Below are 12,853 nucleotides of genomic sequence, written 5' to 3'. Positions count from 1 at the left end.
TATCAACACAATTGTCTGTTCGGAGGCATCTGAGCACATATGCACTGTCTTCCCTATTATTACCTTGAACAAATGGTTGATGCTATTCACCATGACTTATGCCTGCACATGTATAGTAGGAGTCATCTACTCTCACCAACTCAAGGACATCACTTCAATAATTCTTCCATCTTGCTCTTGATTCAACAGTACCTTTTCCTATATAGCATACAAATAATCTGTACTTTAAGAAAAAGCAACTCATGCCCCTCTCATTAGCTCAAAATGGTCTCCATCGATTGCTCTCATTTCTTTGCTTCTCTGTGGAGGTAGATTCCTCAAAAGTTAATCTTTACTCTCCTCTACTACTTCCTCTCTCATTTTCCTTTGAATTTAGTCCAATCAAACTTTTGTCTTTATCATTCTGTTGAAACAGTTTTTTCCAAGTCACCAGTAATCTCAAAATTGCCACAACAAATCTAATCCAGGCTAGTGTAGCCTAATCCCTGACCCCATGGTACTCATCAATCATCAGAACTTGCAGTAATTGATCAGCCTCTTTTTCTTAATATACTTTATTTACTTGGCCCACAAGGCATTATTCTATAGGCTTTCACCCCCACCTTACTATCTATTCCTACTGGGTCCACTTTACTGATCTCTCCTCTTCAAACTTTCACTCTTAGAATACTCCATGGCTTATTTCTTGAACTTCTTCTCTATATTTACTCTTTAAGTTGTATCATCCTATTTCAAGGCTATAGATTCTATTTACAAGCTGGTGGCTCTCAAATTTATATCTCAAAGCCAGACAACTGTCTTAAATTCCAGGCTTATCGAAGGTGACTATCAAAAAGATTCATAATGTATATTGATGTATAATGAACACATCATAATTAATATTTTTAAAATCAAAGTCTTGATGTTGCTCCCAGACCACCTCCTCTCATCTTATCATCTCAAAAATGGTAGCTCAATACTCCTAGCTCTCGAGACTAGAAGCCTAAGGAAGCAGCCTTGGCTTTCCTCTTCCTCACTACCTAAGCAATCCAGGTACAAATACTGATGGTTCTGCCTTCAGAATACACGTCAAGTCTATCTCTTTTCTTTTGCTTGTGCTACTACTACTCTGGACCAATAGTATTGGTAGCACAATAGTATTCTTCTATTCCATTGAAATAGAGGCTAACTTATTTCCATGCCCCTTTGTCTTATTCCTTTTTTCTCCTATTTTCCACATTGCAACCAGAGATGCACCTTATAAATGAAGTCATCTTTCTGCTGTGTCAGTCCAATATCTTTCCTTCTTATTCAGAGTAAAAGCCCAATTTGGTATACTTCTTACCTCTTGTTCTTTTCTCTTGTCATTGCTTTTTGATTGCTCCTCTCTATCCACAAGCTCACCTCCTTTGTGTTTATCAAATACACACTACCTTCAGTGCACCTGATTTTCTCTCTGCTGGCCTTATGAGGCACAAAGTAAATATTGACTAATTGAAGGAAGAAACTGAGGTAGATGGATTATGTGACTTGGTTACTAAAATACCCCCAATTTAAGGCAGAGATTAGGACAAAAACCTAATCTCTATCTATATTTTTTTCTCTAGATATCTAAAATTTAAAATTCTAACAATGAATGTATTTTCAAGTATAAATGTTACATATTGAGGCAAACATGGGCTTTATTTATTGACTTTTTGATTAATCCTACTTTGCAATCTATTTATTTTCAAATACTATCTATAGAATTTTAGTATTTTCAAAAAAGTTTCTTATGTAATCATGGATGCTATTAAAGATCTTTCAATAGATTTTTCTTGATTGTAGGGAGAAATTTTAATTGTGCTAGTGTCTTATTAAAATAATCAGCAGCAATAAAACAATCTGGCTGTCTAAAGTCTTACCTAGAAAACTACTCAAAAAGAAAATATATGTAGATGATTTACCACATGAAATTGAATTATAAAGAAACACATTCAACATGACTAGTATAATTTTGGCACAAAAGCTATGAGATGTTTTATTCTTTAACTTCTATAAAGAGTTAGTAGTGAAGTTCTGTCCGTTTGGATGGTACTACAATTATTTCATTGGGCAATTCTTCCTAATTCTGTATCACCAGCTGAAAAGAACAAATTGCATTTCAGTAAGAAGGAAATAGCTACACTCTTCCTCAATTCTGTCATAATGCAATTTCCTCTGCTGGCTGCTCCAGTCCACTCCTGGCTGGTGGTAGGCAGCAGCATATGGCAACATTGAGAGAATTTATAAAATAACTCTGCTAATGGTAATAAACAAATAAACAATCAGGAAGACCCAACAGTCAGGGAAAATTAATAAAGCTGGCAAATGCTTGGTTAGTAGAGCTTCTCACAGTGAACAAAGCCAAGTGTCTGCATACATCTTGGTTGAGCTTTCTCTTGTCAGGCAGAGCATATTAATTTCCAGGGCTGCACTGACTTTAATATAGTTGGAAATATAAGTATTTATTACTGAGTCCTCCATATTTCTTGTGCCATCAGTGACTTCCCAAAACTGAACTTTCAAAAATCAAACAGGTAAACTGTGATAATCTTTGCAGAATGCAAAATCTAATTATTTATTATTGCAATGCAACAAACAAACAACAACAAAAGCCATACAAACCTGCTGAAACATGTAGTGGTTGAATGACCAGAATGTGCCTTCTATGTCTTATTTAACAGTACAATCTTAGACTTTTAATGGTTTGACATACAATAAAAATGTTTATGTTTTGAAAATTAATTTGCTTCTATCAAACTAGTTGCTAAGTCTCTCTGTCTTTTTAGTGACAAGTACGCATTTAACAGTTTTTTTCAATTTCTGTTATCATAATACTTAATAAATAGTTTACATTTTTCCTAATTCAAAAATACAAGAAAAAAAAGGGAGAAAAACATTATTTTAGAAGAATAGATTTTCTTCCTTTGCTTATGTGCCTTCACTTTTAACTTTAACTAATTCTTCTAGACTTTACATGTTAAGGGAACTGCTTATCTTTTGTTCCGAATTAGAATTCTCAGCTTAAATACACCATATAGATCTATTTCCTTTTCTAGATTGTGATGCTTATTTTCATGTGGGTCTTTGCAATATGGAATTGTTTCTTCTGGCTTTTTAGTTTTTCATGTGCTTTGAGTCTATTTAAAATGATCAAAGTTTCAGATTTTATACTTTAATGACGATCTTCATGCTCTTTTTTTTTGTTTTGTTTTTGTTTATGATATATGAATTTCCCTCCTCCTTTCATGATGAGGAGAAGGATTATCAGTTGTTCTCAGACTAGATTCTGATGTTAATCACCAAGGGGAATTTAAAACAACAACAACAACAACAACAACAACAACAACAACAACGACAACAACAACAACAACAACAACAACGACAACAACAAACTATCTAAAATTGAACTCTAGATAAATAGTAGTAGACTTTGGACAGTGAAATTTGGAATCTTATAGACTGAAGCCCAGATAACGACATTTATTTTGAAGCCTGTAGGTGACTCAAGTTTTAAGCACAGCCAGGGTTAAAACCATTGACTGGGAGGTTACAGCCAGAGATTAATATCCCTTTCCCTGTCACCAATGAGGAATCTTCAGAGTTTTGGTCTTTTCAAGCTTCTCACAATACAAGACACAAAACCCAAAGCTTGGACTTCAAGTTAGTTTTTCCCCATCCCCTTCCAGCTGGGAAAGGGTGTGTTAAGGAAAACCAGAGAAATTCACCAATATTCAAAGGAATCCCTGGACAAATGTTCCAGAGTTTCAGTCTTAGCACATCTGAAGCTTTGAGCTGGGCCATTTGAAGCTTGAAATGTATTTAATCCTGGGTGGCATTCCATCTCAGTTATCTCCCTTATAAATTATATGTCAGGGTCCTCCATTCAACAATGTTCTCTTACACTCTTATCTTCACATTGATTTGCATTTCATTATCACCAGGATAAACTGTAAAGCCAAGTGCTTTCAGGTAAGAAAGACCTGTTTGTAATTTTTTTTTCTGAAATGTGCTTTCTAGCTTTGTAGAATAGAAAGCAGTACCTATGTCCTGGGATTACTTCAAGGATGACACAAAGTAATATATGTGGATGCTTAGTTTAAGCTTTGATACCCAAAAGCTATGTCCTTTCTAATCTGCTGCACACTCATGCATCCCAAGAATGCATCCCCAAGAAGGTCCTTGTAAACTAACTTCTCTATCCTTTTCTCCACCATCGGCTCTTCATAGTCCCAGCGGCCACTAAATCATATTCTTCTCTGAAATTGCAGTATCCCTGTGGCCTTCCCCAGGAAAACCACTGGGATACTGCAGTTTCCACATCTCTATTATTTTTATGTTACATCTCCTTGAATAAACGTATAAGCATATTACAAAGTTTATATATTATATAACAGTGAAACTGAATCCACTAAACATTTATTAACTGCTTACTCTTTTTCTAGGCACAGTTCTAGGTAAAGAGACGTTTAGAAATTGGTCCAGGGGCCAAAGTGCAGTAAACAGTCAGTGCTCTGATGCAGCTGGTGGTTGTAGCGTTACTGATTACATTCTGCCTAAAACCTAAATATGCTTTTGTTCAGTGTCTAGATTTAAGTGGATTTCCTAACCAGCCAGAAAAACCCTTACTAATGCTGTGGATTTATGTACTAATAGGATTTACCACTTACCCCAAATTTAAAAACAAAACAAAACAAAACAAAACAAAAAAAACCCCACAACGGATACATTCTCAGATCAATAAAGCTGTTATGGGTTGAAATGGCATGTTTTACTTCATGATGTATACTGTGCAGAAAGGTGGGCCAAAGGACAGCTGAGGATGCTAAGGGCAAATCTTCTATCTAGGGAGTAATTCTGCAATGAAGGGAAGAGCTGACTATACACTGAGTCAGAAACCTTACAATTAGATTTGGTATGTACATTACCTGGCTGTGATGACTTGAATCAGTTAACTCCCAAGGCCAGACAGTTCTCATCTGTAAGCATTCATGTAATGCATGCCTTGTGCCCTGAATACCATTAAACACCAGAAAGTGTAGGTACAAGCTTAAGTACTTCATGATTTAACTGGAAGGAGAACGTCAGACATGACAAAGGACAAACTAAAATGGTATATTTTCATTCTACTTAGTTGGTTACAGACTAAGTATTATTGAAAATCTGCAAAGAGAGTAAAATCATGACTGGCAGCCGTAGTCAGTGACGACCCACATATCACTACAAAAGGTTGTTGGCAGAATTAAGTTGAACAAAGGGGTTCCTATGGATTCTAAAGTGAAGATGTTCAAAATGAAGCACAAGATATCTGTATAAAGGTAGTTACATGATTAAATGCTGTAATTCTGTGAACCCAGAAATCTAATGCTGAGATTTTTATGTCAGATCCACAGTTATTTCCTTTGAATTGAAACCATATAAGAGTAAATTCACCAGAGTGTTAGTCTGACTTTTGTTATCTGATATAATCGCCTAGAAAGCAGGTGGCCTTTATGGAGCTTTATGGTTTCTTCCAGTGTTATGCGATGTGCTTTCATCATTCACCGCCTGTTGCCACCAATCCATTCAGATTCTGTTTCTTTCGTATAAAAATTTTTATATTTTCCATTAAACAGCAAAGGTCACCTGACAACAAAATTTTGGACAATGCCCAAATACAATTCTGGGCAAATTACCAACATTATGGGTGAGGTACTGGGGCTCTGTAGATCCTTCATAAATGGCCAAAGTCAGATGTGTGATGGAATTGATTATAGTTTGCATTTACATAGGATCTTCAAGGCTATAAATTCACAGACTTTGCAAACTTTGCCTGTCATGAAGGTGAAGAACAAACCTGAGACATAGCAACTGTATGCTGGCACACAGGGATTTGATAGACTGAAGTGTTACATTTAATTGAAAATATAAGAGAATGTTAAGTAAGAAGAGTGCAATTATGTGAACTGGAATAGTGCCAGGCCTCTGTCTCTGTCCTGGGGGCATTCTGGACTCCCAAGAAGTGACCAGATTGTCAGTGCTAAGGCTTACGTGTGAAGGACACCACAGGGGCAACTGGTCGCTGGGGAAAGCTATAAAGTGGGAGTGGGGATTTTATTTCTTGCAGTGAAATGGCCCTCATCTAGATGACAATACAATCATAGGGTGGAGTGACCTAGAGAAAAGATCTTTGCATAAGCACTTTTTCTATTTTATTCTTTTTTTAGAAAGCTCAGAACAGAATATGAACTTTGGCTTAAATTTTACAAAGTGAAGTATTACCCAGATAAAAATAATATAATGTAGGATGACGGATAGAATTCTGGAGTACTAACCACTTCAAATGAACCACACATATTTCCAACTAACTGCATATATTTTAAAGGCTAATTACTCAGGAGACAGGATAGATAAGTTCACTTTATATTTTGGAGCTGAAGAAAATACATATGAAAGAGTCAAGGAAAAGGGTAAGGCTACAAAGAAATACTTTCATGTAGACCATAATCCCAAAGGCAGTTTTATTGTTAATATTTATTGTTAATATTTTCGTAGCATTTTTCTATTTTAACATTTATTTTTACATATTAATGTCTCCTTTCTCAGCTCTTTGATATGGCAGCTTAGCATGAGTTCACAGGTACTGAGTGAAAAATGATGGCATTGATACAATCATATGCTTTATTTCCATTTCATTCATAAAGAAGCAATGGAAGCAAGAAAGGAATTGACTGGCAAGTAGCAGTGGTACATCAAGAACCCTAGGATAGGCCTAGGTACCTTTCTACTCTGCATTGAGAGTCATTTTCTACTACAAAATTCTTTACTTTCTCAGGTGTACCTTCAAGACACAGTCTCATCTCTCAGTTTCTTGTCTTTGTACTACAGCACTGATCTGAGTCCTTAATAAATAGTCTTCTTACTTCTAAATTACCTTGTTGCTGTTGCAGCCCTAATATTGACTCTATTTGGATCTAAGGATCCCACCCTTATGACTTGAGGCCATGAGGGTGGGGTCCTAATTCAATAGGACAGGTGTATCCTCAGAAGAAAAGCCATGTGGGGATAGAAAGGTCATCTACAAGCCAGGAAAAGAGTTCTTACCAGGGGCTGATCCCTGCCAGAATCTTGATCTGACACTTTCCAGGCTCCAGAATTATGAGACAATAAATGTCTATTGTTTAAGCCACTGTCTGTGATACCTTTATGGCAGTTGGAGCAGATGAGGACACTGTGTCAGTCATACGTATTCCTTCCCCACCATATCCTCAACCCCAGCTATGACCATTTTTAAAATCAGAGATTGTGTTATTCTGGAAAATCGCCAATTAAAAGCAAAAATCTCAATCACGATGTGAACTCTTAGAATTTTCACCGCAGTGTTTACTTCTTGACTGAACTTACCTGACTCCATGAAACTTCTCAGTATTTTTCTGTGTATTGGGTCATAGGATTTCAGTGCTGGGAATGAAGTAGAGTGTGGGTGGGGTGGGTTCTAGAAACTGAAAGAAATCTAAGATGGGCACAGCCCATATTGTGACAGGAATCGTGTGTGGTACATTGCATTATACATTACCACTTACTGCTGGAACTTGCTATGAGAAGCATATTCCACCTGTCTGGAACTTGCTGCTGGAACTTGCTATGAGAAACATATCCCACCTCCCTGTCCCCTCTTATTGTCAACCTCTGTCATTCACGTGATCGGTAAAACATGAGCAGAAGTACCAACGTGCAGTTTTTAGCAGAAATTTTAATAGCCACTGTTGGCTTTGCCAGTTTTCTCGTTTATTTCTCTATGGCAAGAGGGTGGCATGTCCTGAGTAAGGCTGTTTTTCAGCCTGGATCCTGAAGCGAGAAGCTATATATAAGAGCCACAACTAACTCATCGTTGCTGAGCTGTGCTGGAAGACACTGAGACTTAGGACTTGGTTGCCACAGCCCGACTTACCAAAAGATAACTGATACTGTGTTTTATGAAGGGTCTGGAAAGCTAGATCAGATCATGGAGGGTTTTACAAACTAAATAGTTAAATTTGACTTTACTGGCAAGCAGGAAGGCACAGAAAGGTTTTAAGGTGGGAAGGGTAAGCTTCACTTTACTTTTCTTTAGTTTACTTGCTCGATCTTGTTGAATTATATTGAAATATAAAAGGCAGATAATTAAAAAAATTAAATGGTCCTAAAAATCTTATAATGAAAAAGAATGGTACCCTACTATACCCTTTCCCATACATAGGTCCTGTTTCCCAGTGACAAAGAAGTTTAATGATTTATTTTACATAGTCCATCATCTATCTTCCATATTTCTTAAATGTTTGTTCAAAATGCTTTCTATTTATACATTTTAAATTATTATTATTACTTTTATGTAGCTAGATGTAGCAATTATTCTTAAAAAATGGCTGGAAAATCTTTGACATTCTTTCCATTGGAAGATGAAGTCTATATTCCCCCATTAAATCTGGGCAAACTTTTAGCTTGCTTGTAATCAATCAATATAGCAGAATGTGCATGGATTAAGAGGCTACGTGTGGCCACTTGAAAATGTGTGTCTCAGACCTCTTGCTATGGGGAGCAAAGTCACGGAAAGACAGACTCAGCCTGTGCTGGTCCACCTCAGTGTTCTCACAGAGATGGTGCTTCCCATACACTGCTCTCGGCCGGCCAGTGATTGAATGCAGTAGAGATAACAAGGCTAGCTGCTTCTTATCAGATGTGGGGCTCCTTTGATGGTAATTTTGGCTAAAAGACTTCTCATCAGCTTGCCTGAATCCTTCTTAAAAGGGTCCTGCCATCAGAGGGTCAGCCTATCCAAACTTCCTTTCTTCTCTTCTTCTCCAGATGTACATTGCCATCTGAAACTCACTGTCTCCTCTGGCTTCCTCCGATCCCCCCTGCCCCAGGAGGGGTATCACCCAATAAGTCTGTTGCACATCGGATCCCCATCATGATGTCTGCTCCTTAACAGATGCAACCTAACACTGGGTCAGGAAAGGCAGTGTAGTTCTCTCCTTGTGAACAGGGGCCCTCTTTTGGAGCTCTGATCTACCATGTGAGAGGTGCTACTATCCTCACACTGGTCTGATGGGTAACAGAAAACAAAACAAAACAAAACATGGAGAGGCAACTCGAAGGTTATTTGTTGGCTGCCCAGGAGAAGTCTTAGCTGACATCTAGGATCAGTCACTAGACATGTGTGAGAAGATGGAGCTACGTGATTCCAACTCCCAGCCATCAGTTACCCTCCGCTGCTCAGTCTCTCTGAGACTCTGATCACTGTATTTAAAGAGGAGCCATTTCTACTACTCATGCTGAAATTCTTAACACAGAGGATCATAATCATAATAAAATTATTTTTTTAAGCCACTAGGTTGTGATTGGTATTTGTGTATTGTAAATTTAGCCAAGCTTGCCTGTCAAAGAGTTTTTGTAAAAACCCTTTATGCCTAAAGTAAGGACATGTCCTTCTTGAGGAATTTTACAACCGTGTCTTTGAGGTACTCCGGGGGAATATATATGGTGCTATTTCTTTTTTTTTTTTCTTTAATTGATTTTATTTTTTTACATAAAAAGTTCAGTAAAAAATGGATAATGTAAAGTGATTTTAAGCAGTAAATCGATCTTACCAAGATAGCACCAGGCTGACCGAAACCACAAGGCAGAGTGCTTTGGAATATTTATATGCTAGTAAATTAAACCTTGTAGGAGAACTTAAACCATCATTATAAAGTCTTCCTGTGATCTAGCACTTAGAGGCTAAAAGCAAAACCAGAAAACAAACAAAACTAGGAAGAAAACAAACCAATTATCTTCAATATATTCACATATACATTCAAATACAATCTAGATCATCAGGGTGAGGGGTCATGACTGGGGATGCACATGGGTCTGTGTGCTGACACGTCTCCGAGGAGGAGACCCAGGTTTGGGAGTGGGGCTAGGGATCCCAGCAAGGCTCCCAAGCCCTTCCCTTTGATGGCCTCCAGCCTCACCTCAACAGCTCATGATGAGGGATTTGGAGCTCATTTTCATGGCTTTCGATTGAAATCCACAGGTCTCAATTCCCCAGGGTGATGTGTCACTGGTAGCACAGCCCTGATGGAGGGGTGGGACAATGGGCCCACAGGGTTTCTTCTCCTGAGTCTATCCCACCTGCTCACCTGTCCTCTCACCCTGGCCCCCACAAATCCCTCTAATTCAGCCTCTACTTTGGGTTTGTAAACAGCTCAGTCTTACGCGTGTACTTCTTAACGTACACTGTGGTCTTGTGTTTCTCATTCTCATTGTACTCCAGGTCCTCAGGGTTCTTACAGTACCTCAGCCCCTTAGTCATGACGCCGTGAGTCAGCTCGTGAGCAAGGTGTTTGAAGACCTGCTGAAATTCTTTCCACTCCACAGTCAGGTTTCTGGAAAGGTTCAAGCCCCGGACAATGAACTGGGGCATCTCTGAATACTTCTTTGTTTTTCTTAGCCAACTCACTGCTCTGGTTCTGGTGCCTTAGGCTCTTTTGAGGTCTTCATGGGGTTTTCATCATATTTTTGGGCTCCTAGGTCCATCTCAGATTCATGCTCAAGGCTGGCATCATCTCCTGGGCCTTCTCAGACTCCACTGAGCCTGCTTTGTGATGTCAGGGTAGTAATAAATCTTCCCTCTCTAACCTGGGCTGTCTTACAATTGGGAGGTAAGACAGCAGTTTTTGGTTTGGGAGGTGAGGTGGGGTAGCAGATCCAGGAGATAACTTTTATTACTATTTCAAGGTGGCTGTTCGGGCTGAGGCTACCCTGTTGCAACTATTGTAGTCATGGCTGCAGTTGGCTGTACCATCCCTCCTTGGGTGTGAGCTGTGAAAATCTGTTGTCTCTGGATGTACTGAAGACTTGACTGGGCATAACTGTACAATTGGTGGAGTTGACTATAGGGAATAGGGTGATGTCCTATCATAGATGGTTGGACAGCTCTGTCCTTGATAATATGCGGTTGTTTGAGACTGCAGGAGAGCTCTGCTACTGAACACTGACGGACTATTGGCTTGAATTCCAAGTATAATTCAGTCCCTGAACTGGGCCTGGGACTGGTACTGGCAAGATGGTGACGCTGCAGTCTTGGTAAACCACACAATCCCTTTGGGTCACATACTATGAACTGAAAACTTCCCAAGGGCTGCCACATGTGGTACCACTGGCACATGTGGAGGGGCAATGAGGGGTTCTATACAATGTTCCATCAAGGGCTGAGAATGATCGTAAAGAGCAGGAGCACACACAAGGTCCGTCTGTGTGTGGGGAGGGGCGCCTTTCCAGCATTAAGGTTGCTGGGATCCATGCAGGCCTGCATGGGGTAACCTGGGGAGTAGCCAGCACAGGGATGATAGGGGCATTGTAGGCAAGAGAGTCAGAGGGTTGTGGAGACATCATTCCCAGGGTCTGTTGTGTTTTTGAGCCTCCTGTAGAGCCAACTCTTGCTCAACCAACTTCCAGTGTTCCTCTCTAGAAAGTTCATTGTGGTCTTTAATTCATACTTTGTTTTTTAGAAGTTAGCTGTATCATCTCTGCCATCTGGGTTTGTTCCCACCTGGGGGCAGAAGAAGGTGGTTAGAGGGAGCCCCTTTGTCTCCTTTCCTCTTTTTAGAGTTTGCTTATCTGGGTCTATTTCTCTTGACCTGTTAGGAGTCTTTGCGGCGGCCGTTCGATCTCTGAAGCCAACAGCATCCCCTCCTTTTCCATTTATTCTGTTCTTCTCAGTTTGCCTTTTCTTTGGAATTGAGTATACCTCCTTTAGGTCTTTCCAACTATCCAGGAGTTCAGTGGCCAAATCACTTCTATCACTTCTGGTTCTTCTTGGCTACCCTCACTCCACATCGGATACACCTTCCTCTCTGTCTTGAGTTAGTGTTTCCTCAGCAATATTTTCTTCCAGTTTCATGGCATTGCCCTCTTAGGCTGCATTTCAGCATCAGCCTCTGGTTCAAATGTGGAAAGCTTACTGGCTTCCATGGCCACTTCACTGTCAACTTCAGATTCAGGCAGCTGTTGTGTAACTGTTGTGACTGTACCTCTTCCACGTCATCTATGGGGATGTTTTCTAACTAGATATGGGGCCATTTCTTTTTTTATTTTTTATTTTTTTATTTTCATTTTTTTCATTTTTTTTTCATTTCTTTTTTTTAAAGATTTTATTTATTTATTCATGAGAGACACCGAGAGACAAAGAGACAGAGACATAGGCAGAGGGAGGAACAGGCTCGCTGTGGGGATCCTGCTGTGAGATTCGACCCCAGGACCCTGGGATTATGATCTGAGCCAAAGGCAAACGCTCAACCACTGGGCCACCCAGGTGCTCCTATTCTGTTGTCTTAGCACTAAGTATTGCTGTTGAGAAATCTGGTTATGCTATGCTGAATGTTTTTCTAAAATTGTGCCCTAGGTTGGCTTCTTCCCATTCACTGTTCTGCTTCCACTTTATCCTTTTCAGTTTTTCCTGGGAGCCCACCCTTAATAAATCACTAACACACACCTCCAGTTCTCAGAGTTTGCTTCCTGAAATCACAGGTAAGACAGGTGGGAGAATCAAATGCTTTATCCTCCAAGAAATAAGCATTTCGAAGAAGTATAAAAAGCCATTGAGGTGCAGAGAGATCACTACGTAGACCCTTGATTCTTGAAGTATATCGAGTAGGGAAGAATAAGAAAGCATAAGAAGTTTAATTTGAGAAGCCCAAAGGAAGTGAATTTTAAATCGAAAATTTAAAACTCTATACTGTTCTTCCAGAACATCTGCTTTTTTGGTGAAATTTTAGCTTCTACCCTCCCATAAGCACCAGCTGGACACCTTTTGTTCCTGTCTAGATAGCCTTTGAATTCCGATAGGTTA

The 12,853-nt window shown here is 39.3% G+C and overlaps 1 pseudogene; it reads right to left on the bottom strand.

Annotated features, from left to right (window-relative positions):
• Positions 1-7,590: 7,590 nt before the first annotated feature.
• On the bottom strand, positions 7,591-11,976 carry LOC121486595 (annotated as a pseudogene).
• Between the last annotated feature and the right edge of the window lie 877 nt (positions 11,977-12,853).

The sequence above is a fragment of the Vulpes lagopus genome, chromosome 3 (genome assembly GCF_018345385.1).
Source record: "Vulpes lagopus strain Blue_001 chromosome 3, ASM1834538v1, whole genome shotgun sequence".
NCBI lineage: Eukaryota > Metazoa > Chordata > Mammalia > Carnivora > Canidae > Vulpes > Vulpes lagopus.
Note: the sequence above shows the minus strand (reverse complement) of the source record. Positions and strands in the feature narration are given on the sequence as shown.